This window comes from Plectropomus leopardus, chromosome 2 (genome assembly GCF_026936395.1).
Source record: "Plectropomus leopardus strain MGB_pleo_1.0 chromosome 2, ASM2693639v1, whole genome shotgun sequence".
NCBI lineage: Eukaryota > Metazoa > Chordata > Actinopteri > Perciformes > Serranidae > Plectropomus > Plectropomus leopardus.
Window position 1 is genome coordinate 32,844,601 of NC_142177.1, and position 10,373 is coordinate 32,854,973.

Here is a 10,373-nt window from a genome sequence, read left to right on the forward strand (position 1 = left end):
TGAGATCACGGTGCATATTTAGAGGCTTGTAAACAAAATACAGACACCTGAAAATGAATGTTGGGAAGTGTTGTGTTGTTATGTTTTAGTCATACAAGTCAGATTACTGCCAGACATTTTTCAAAGCATCTCATTTCAGTACAGTATAAAGACCAGCTTGAAACTTGCAGGTTATAGATTCCATATACATACATACATTACACATAATATACATCCATCTATCATCAGAAATAGATTTATATACATGTATACATGTGCATGTTTATATTTTTGTCAAAATCACATCATCATCGCGTGGTTATGGAGTCAAAAGTCATTTATAGTCAAACTAATTTTATAAAGTTCTGAGGGTTCAATCATAGCAGCATTTGAAACCTCAAAATTTATGACAGAGATCAGTTTATTTGTAAGGATATGCTGTGATCAGTGGTTCCCCTCATGGAAGCAACTTAACTCATGCAGAGGGAACTCTGAAACACAAACTAACGCTGTCGACCAACCGCACACTGTCCGAACGTGCTGACCTTTCAGTGAATGGAGAAGACCAGTCAGTCAGAGAGGGTGGAAACTATCTTATCAGTTTCTCACCATCCAATTATCTGTATCCCCAAACAGACAACACAAAGAGAGATTTTGCGGTCTTGTTTATTTTGCAGATTCAGACTGTGTGAAAGCAGTAGCTAACACTATGGCGTGTTTATTGCTGCATATGTATGACCAAACTTGCAAATACTGTAGGCTAACATACATCATAGAGAACACAGAATTAAATCGTCAAAGTACTTGAGCCTCACAAGAATGTGCCTTCACGTGTGAATTCAATCAGTCGGTTGTTCCTGCGCTGTTAAAACGAGCACAAGCTGCAGTTTAGCAATTAACAACAGGTCAGAGTCTTATAATGGAGCATTGCATCTACCCCGAAACTCAACTGCCTATCTCAACTAATAAATAAGGAACTAGAAATGTCACCACATGGTTGTATACCTTTGCACACCAGTCAAGTTGTACTTACAGTTTACATCCATGTCGGTGAAAACATGGAAGCTTCACACACAGAAGATCTATACAATTAGCCGTTTGAAGATTAGTGTGATCAATTCAGTACCTGACCAAATATCCCTCCTTCTGTGCCTGTACCTTTGCTCTCTAGGATATGAAATGTCAGAACTTCATCATTATATTCTATTTGTCATTTGTGTGAAATTTGAGCAAATTAACTTGAGTTATGGCCTCAAATATGTTTTAAGAGGTCTCTTTTGCCTTTGACCACCAGATTGTAATCAGTCCATTCTTGAGTCCAGGTGGATGTTTGTGCCAAACTTGAGGAAACTCCCTCAAGGCCCTCTTAAATATTGCCATCATGAGATTAAGACAAGCGCAAGATCACAGTAGGTGGGTTTCTGTCACAGATTTGTACAAAACTTGCACAATATTTTCGAAATGTCGATAAAACACATTGCGAGATGACCTTGATTCATTCCTGAGGCAAGGTGAACATTTGTGCTAAATTTGAAGAAATCCCCCTCCAGGCATTCTTTAGATAATACTTGGGCCTGATGGACGGATGGATAACCTGAAAACATAATGCATCCGGCCTCGGCTATCACAGGCGTGAAGGCATAATAAAATGCCCCCAAACTCATTTAATTTATTCAATGCTTTGATTTATGAGCAAATACCTATAAAACATGACATTCCCATCAGCCTCGGCTATACTTTGTGTTAAATGTTAATTTGCAAATGTTCACAAGCTAACATGCCAAGCTAAGATGGTAAACATGCTGATTATAGATAATATCAGCCTTGTCACTATGAGCATGTTAGCATGCTGCGTTTAGCTCCAAGCACCACTGTGCCTCAGTGCAGCCTCACAGATCTGCTGCCGTGGTTGAAGACTCTCCGGCTTGTTTCAGTATAAACATTGTTCTGAGTAGAGGCTGCAGTGGAATGCAGTGTGTAAAAGTCCAGCAGACACTCCAGTTATTCCTGTTGACTGTAGATAGAGCCTTTTGTGTTACCCGAGGTGTATGACACAACACAGTGGATACCTTTATCTTCTTAACAGTCGCAGATATCAGATGTCTCAATAGGAGCGAGTGTGTGTGCATGTACAGTCCAGGTCAGCGATACCTGCTGAATGGGCGTGACACAACAGAGACTAACCAAACTGATGTCCCAATTTTAGACGTGTTGGCATTGTGCTGCATCAGCTCCGGTTTCACGCAGGACCAACTGGCCGACATTGCCATCCTGAGAGCCATGTCTGGCTAAAAAAGTGGTCCAAATGACTGTGTCCCCTCTTTGTTTTATTCTTTTTGTCCCCGAGTACATTTCTTTGGATTCGCTGTATCCATGGTTGTGTAAGCAGTGCCTCTGGGAGTAACGGTTACCCAGTACAACCCCATTCAGAGCGAGGACATCTCTCACTATGTGAACAGGCATGGCATAGGATTCTGTTCAATTACATTCCTAATGCCCAAAAAGGATGAATGACAGGTCAGCCTATGTCCTCGGCCTACCAGACATGTTGGTGTAGAGCCAAGAGAGAAACTTAAATCAAGAGGCCAAGTCTGTAACTCTTCACCAGTGACAGAAAACAAGGTCCATAGAAGGGTCACCAGTATAGGGCTTCTGTATTCACTACTATGAGTGAAATCTTAGCAACTATATGTTGTTGCATGACTAAAAAGTTACTGTCATCATTTTATAGTAACAATGGATGACACGCAGAGGGAGTCACTGAGGGATTTCTTACTCAACTCTGAAGCTTCCCCTACAGATGGACTGTTTAAGCATTATTAATCGCACTGTTTGAGCTTTTTGGACATCTTTACCACTCCCTTAAAACTCCCGTTTTGGTTTACTCCCATCACTCGTCAGTGTCTTTTTTTCCGATGCAGCAGCAGTGGCGGAGCCAGACATTTTAAAAATTCTGGGCACAGTCCACCCTAGGGAGGTCATGCTCCCTTAAGGAAATTTTTTCCCCCCAATTACGGCCACTAACCACAGTATTTCTCCAGACATCTGAGAAAATAGAATGCCTAAAAATATTTACATCATTTGGGAAAAACATGATAGCTGCCAAAGAAAAAAAAGTCCCATAGAGCTTACATCATATTTTGTATTTGATTGTTGTCTTCACCATTCTGAAAACATAACACAACAAATGTCGAGGATGACTTATTTACACTCCTGACACCTAACAAGAAGCAAAACTCATGTGACGTTACTATTTTGAAAAGTTACACAACATAGATAGGGTAGGAATGTGGCATAAACAGTTTACATTAAAAGCTATTTTTGTAATACTGTGCTGGAGTAAAGTTCACAGAATGAATGTTTAGCTGACAGATCTGCTCCATTTGAATGGCATCATAATCTGGGCTGCTGTAATTTCAAATTAAGGAGTCCAGTCAATGCCAAGTAAATGTTGTCTTCAATATTGTGAACTGAATATTAGGCCAATAGAAAAACATTTACTCCATTATACTAGTTCCTGAGGGAATATGGTCGTTCACAAGAGAGTCAGCTGGATGTTGCTGACCCAGACAAAATTGGTGATAAGCTGGCGCATTCAGCGACTGAAACGCCAAACGATACTTCCCTAAAGAGTTGGTGACCGAAAGAGAACTACAAAGAGAGTCAGTTTAAGGTTTTATATTCATCAGGTAGACACAAATGTTACTGAATGCTGAATTGCATGCATGTTAATGTTGCTGTGTGTCTGCCCAATATATGAATAAGAAACTGTATGCTTTTAAGTTTTACTGTATCACCTTTTAAGGTGTCGTATTAGTGTAAAGCTTGTTGTTCTGGTGCACCAAAATATTTGGGTATTATAGCTATATTTCTCAAGTCAATACAGACAGAAATGTATTGATAATAATATATTTTGTTAAGATATGTGTATACATATTAGGCTATTTATTCAACTGCATTTTTTTAATATTTGAAAGTAGATAATTTCATTGTTTAACTTTTCTGTGCTCTATGATTGATGGCCAAAAACATTAACATTAAACATTAAATCCCTGCATGAGGCCTGCATATATTTTGATTAGAACTATCTCTTAGCCCACGGCGCATAAATATCCTGCTTTACTACAATTTGAATCTTTATTTTATTATATATATATATATATATATATTATATACATATTATATGTATATATATATATATTTATATATATTTGTTGTTTTTAAAATTATTTTATTATCTTTATTACTTATTTCAGATTTAAGTATCTCAGGCCACTAAAGACAAATCTGGCATCTTGGTTTCTGATCTCACAGGCACCACTGATGTACTGTTGTGACCCCACGATGAAAGAAGGCCTTTGATGCATTTGTGTTTTGCAGGACCACAGCCCAGGCTGCGCAGAACAGGAAACAAACCTGTTTTTTGATAGACCCAAACCCAGACTCTTGGGAGTGACCGTATTGCGTCTGTATGTTCGGTTTTCGGAAAAGCTCCCGCGAAGATGCAAAGTGTGCCGGTCAGGTGAATGCCGTAACTCACATCCTGTTGTCGCATTTCCGCTCATAGACTGAATTCCTTATCCGTGTACATAACATCTACAAGGTTTGAATGGTGTGGTCAAGTGACGTCAGTTTAAAAAAAATAAGGCCATTATTATGCAAAGATGAGAAGTACCAAATCAAGACTCAGGAATAATTCAACTCTTTCTTCTATTTAGATGTAGGGGTCAAAAATAACAAATGTGAGAGTCCATGATCTGTCCATTTGGAGCTGATCTTTCTCTTATTTGATCGTTTTCTTATCACACGGCCTGTTACAGCACTGCATTAGTCAATACATCTTTAAAGGAATAGTTTGACATTTTGGGAAATACACTTTTTTTTAAAAAAATGTATTATTATTTTTTTTACCTTTATTTGATAGGAGAGCTTAAGCATGAAAGGTGGATAGAAAGAGAGGGGATGACATTCATCAAAGGGCCGAAAATTTGGTTTTTTTTGCCAAGAGTCAGAGAAGAAGATCGATTCCAGTCTCATCATGTCTCTGCAGTAAATTTAAAGCTTTAGCCAGATAGCTGGTTAGCTTAGCTCAGCACCAGCTACCAGCATTAATAAAGCTCACCTCTTAACATGTTATGTCTTGTTTCTTCTATTTACACTGTTCAGGTTTTGTATTGATTATAAAAGAAGATATAACAGGTTAATCACTGAGCTTTAATACATACACACTACAATTTGAGCCTGATTTTGGTATGAATTTTTAGCCACATTGTTGAAAAAAATAATAATAAAAAAAAATAAATAAATAAAAATAATTCTACATTTTAAATAGTTTGCATCAAAGACAAATACAGACTATAATAAAGACCCCAAAATAAGTTAAGTCCATTAAAGCAAAATATCTTCAAATGTAAATTCCAAGCCTTTAAATAGAAAAGCAATCCTTCATTATCCCATCCATCTTGAAAAGCATCCAAATCCTCAGTTTTGACATAATATTTATAAACTTGTAGCTCTCTTGCTCTACCTAGACTTTTGAAATAGTAATAGTAATACTAATAGTAATACAATAATTCTGTTCCTTTCCTGAGTGTGCCTCTATCTGTGACAAATCACAACAACTATTTCTTAATGACTGTTCATACTCAGCCCATTGTGGTTATTTTTTTAAAGGCTTAATGCATGCCTGTGTTATTCCACTAGTAGTTTACATTTCATAAATCATTCAACCCTGAGTGGTTTAAATGCCTCCTCCACCCACATAATGCCCTGCCACATGATGAAGTGAAAGCAGCGTGTTCTCTGAGGATTACTACGTAAGTATTTGGCTTTTGTGTTTGACACTGAAAGGTGTGTCAGGTCAATAAAAAGCAACAACTGGGCCTTCCTCTTATGTCAGACATTGAAAATTTAGGTTTTATAATAAAAAAAAAAACAACTAAAAGCAAAATTAATTTCTCTTACACTCATTTGCTGATTTGTTATCAGTTTGCTCAATGGGAGAGTTACCCAAGTGACTTTAGCTGTCATATTGTCAGCCATATTTTAGGGCAGAAAAACAGCCATTACGGACAACGCCTCAAACAAAAATCTAAATGCAGGATTCCTACAATTTGACTCAGTTTGAAGATATGAGGAAGTTGCTCACTAATGAAAGGTTTTCAGTGTAAAGAGCAGGTGTACCTCACTGCAGATACATGCAGAGGATTCTCTGAGAATTGACTGACCGAAAACTGTGAGCTCACACAACACTGCAAGCCCGTCCCGAGAGCGCAGAGTGATACAAAAGCTGGTGACGGACAGTGACTCGAGAGAATGACATAGCAAGGGGGCCTACGTGCACGAGGGCACATAGAGTCCCGTGCTCTTATTCAGGACAGGAGAATTTGAGCTGACAGTTGACTCAGATGAAAATTAGACCGGGGTTTCAGTACGGATGCAGTCAGGTGCACGGAGTGTTGACATACAGTACACCAGCCTGCAGAGAGGTTAGTTTCAGACATGTAATCCATAACATAAATCCAAACAGACCGAGGAGGTCTTCAGAGTTTATGAGGCTACATTAGGAGCAAACCGCCATAGACTTGTGGTGTCACATTTGTGTTGTAATTGGTAGGTCTATTTATCTTTTAATTGAAACTATTAAAATGTAAGACACTGCAATGTTAGTGATCAAAGTAGGTATGGGTTAGTGCTTTGATTTTCTGCACGAACCCGATTTGGTGGGTCAGGCCGGGCTGTAATTTCTTACTATTTTCTCGGGCTTTAATCTGGTACGGTTTATTTGTTTATTTATTTTTTATGAAACTGTTGTGAACTGTCTCATGCTTATATGGCACATTGGCAGGAGATTAAATGAACTGAATCAAGACGGAAAGAGGGTGGAGAGAGAGAGAGAGAGAGAGAGCGTGCAGGCGTGAGAGGGGTGGAAAATGAGAAAAAAAATGGCAGAAAAATTGTATATTAAAGCTATGCAGACGCGTGTGCCTGGACTCTCCAGTGCATCAGTCTGATTCATTCATTCATCAGCCTTCATCCTCCTTCCGATCTAATGTTGAGAGAGGTGTGTATGGAGTCCGCTGTAGCTCTAAAAAACTCTAAGCCTGCCTACTTTTACTGGTCCTTTTAGTGGCTGTGGCCCCCCCGGTCCACCCTTTGGTGCCACCAGGGTGGACAGAGAGACTGGAAGGTGATTTCTTTTAATATTTTAATAGTCCCAGGATAGCTGTTTCCCTCTGCGTTCAGCCTTTATGCAAAGCGAAGCTCATTCCCTGTTAGTTGTAGCTTCATATTTTCCATGAAATCGATATTAATCTTCTCAGCTAACTCTCAGCAATAAAGGGAATATGCTTATTTCCCAAAATGTCAGACTGTTGCTTTACACCTTTCATTGCTCGTCTCTTTAGTATTATTTTTGGCTGCAGGCCTGGAGGCCAATGGATCAAAGAGGATTCCTCTGTGAACACGGAAAACAATTTTCCATGCGTTATGCAGTGTAGAAATGTTTCCAACATTATATAATTTTATGCAAAGGCTTTGTCCAAACAAAACTGGGACTCCTTGTGGCTGGCATCCTGCACGTTTGATTTAGTGCACAATACTCTCCCTCAGAACATTCGCCCAGGTCTTTGTCTCAGAAAAATGTCTGTTATTGTTTTCGTTGGGCTTTCAAAGGATTGGCAAACATAAACAAACTGTTCCATAATGTGTCATTTTTCCCCACGATGTCCCTTCGGCGCTCTTCCTCTTTTGCCATCATGATTATTTTCCTTCCATTTCAAAATGCTTCAGCCACTACGTGTTAAAAAAAAGGCACGTGCATCACCTGTAAGGTGATGTTATCAGCTCGTCTTTATTGTTGTGGTCCTTATGGGAGGAGAATAATAGGAATTTTTAGTTTTTGCACGCCCTCATTTCAGCTTAAGCACATAAATTTGGTTTGAGTGTTTAAAAAAAAAAAGTTTTGAAATTTTTGCATTTTAGTTTCTTCCCCTCAATGGAAACAAGACTTCTTTACAATTCCTGCAAATGCATGACAAAAATGGAGGAAATGTTATGATGGCATTAACTCCTGGAAACATTGTTGTGACACGTGTTTAAGACAAAAATAAAAGTTGTTACTGTGTTTTTTTTTTTTCCAATTCGTCATTTAAGACACTTTGTTGGAAAACCAGTGCCGTCCCTTCATGGCTCACATTTGACCTTTCTTCAGCGTTTCCCTGTTATTGTTTTCCCAAGGTTTCAAAGGCAGAAGATAAAATACGAAGGGGAACAAATTTTTTGACAAATTCTGCCCGTTACCCTCCCTCTTCTCAGAGCTTTCATGCACTGTGCAAACATGTGCATTTCCCTTAATTATTTTCTTAATTTCTTTTACATCCACTCGGACCGGACACCTCCCCTCAAACCCAAACAAAAGGCAGAGCGTAGTTTTCATTTTGGAAATTTGTTTTTTCAAGCCCTTTGGTAACAAACATGCCAGATCACAGCAGAGGGGTTGAATGGAGGGCAGACATGTCGTATCACCGACACGCTGAAGATCATTAGATCACACGTGGATGTTTTCAATAAGTCATTGTTAGAAAGGCTGAGAACTGGAGGAAACCAAACAGATGGTGCATGTAAGATCAAGTGGACAGCAACACAGTAATAAGAATATACAGAATAAGAATACAATTTTTTACCAATCTGTATCTTTAAAATTTTGGTGTAATGATCAAGAAACAGAAACTCCTTGGGTTATATCTAGGGCTGGGTAACACATTTGACACATTTTTTTTTTTTTACATACTGTATTTGAAAAACTCTGACAATCATCAGATTAAATCAGGGTTGGGTTGATATAATGACATATACCATGCTGTTACTGGCTTAACCAAAAACAAACATTCTTGTCTGATAATTTTATCCACAAGCTGCTTCCCAATAGATTTTTGAGAAACTTTATATATATATATATATAATTGTGATATTGCAATATCAAAATTGGTACAACTTTCGAAAAGAACACCCCATATAAGCGGTTTTTAAGTTGCAAGTAATGGTTAATGGTTAATAAATCACTTAGATTAGATATAAACCATTAATTAAACATGTTTTGGGTTGCCAGGTTGTAAAGTCTCAGTATCGGGAGACTTAACTACTGTTTAGTGAAGACAAGAAGGACTGTCCTTGTATATTTGCAGATTTTTAGATAAATCCAAGCCAAAGAGATCAAAATGTATTATTTTCAAAAATGAATTATTAAAAATTATTAAATAAAACTAATAATTTAAGGTTTTGTTTTTTTTTCTCAAGGAAAAATACCAAACCAATTCACAGGTTCCATCTTCGCTAATGTGTGAATCTGATGCTTTTGTCATATATGATAGTAAACCAAATGTCTGTAAACTGTATAACTGGCATTTAAGTGCACTTTTGAGACATACTCATACTGTGGAGTTTTTCAGTTTTCTCCAATGTCACACTTGTATTCCACAAAGTTTCAGTGGTAGGCTTAAATATTTTTCTTCTTTCTTCTTTTATTTATTTGACATTCGACAAATTGCCATATTCTCTAATTGTTTATTAGCTTATACATCTATCTATCTATCTATCTATCTATCTATCTATCTATCTATCAGAGGTCAACCAATATAGGTTTTTCTGGACCGATACTGATTATTAGTAACTAATGAGACTGATAACTGATATTTGAAACTGATATGTATTTACAATAAAAATGAAAATCTTTCTTTCAATATTTAGAATTTGGAATAAACAAAAACTAACAAAAAAACTAAATGTAATGTAAAATTTCCTCCAGTGCTGAAACTTGCTTTGCACTTTTTAATTAATCTGTTAAATGGGGCGATCATTAAAATAAATGCTGATACAGATAATTGGCAAAATGCCAAATATTGGCCCCAATAATAAGCCAGGCCGATAATCTGTCCACCCTTTCTATCTATATCTCTATCTCTCTCTCTATCTAAATACATATCTATGGTAGAGTTAAGTGTTTCCATAAGTTATACAATTTTACACAATTCAAATAGTGCCTATAGTGCAAAGAAATACATATTCAATTGATATACATATATACATGTAATGGTTGGTTATGTCAATTTTATGCATATAATAAATAATATATAATAACAGTCCATAATGCAGGCGTCACTCTTCTCCAAAGTAGCAAAATACTTCAGTAACTTTTGGTAATTGAAGTGGATATAGCTAATACTGTACTTATTGTTAGGAAAGAGTATGAGTGAAAAACGTTCACTTCTAACAACGTGTTTTTAAATTGCTGCTTTTCTTTAGTAAGTAAAGGACCTGCATATTTGTGCCACAGTTTGCCAATGATGTAAAGCCACCGCGCGCTCTCATTGGCTGTTTAGAAGGATGGGCCTCGA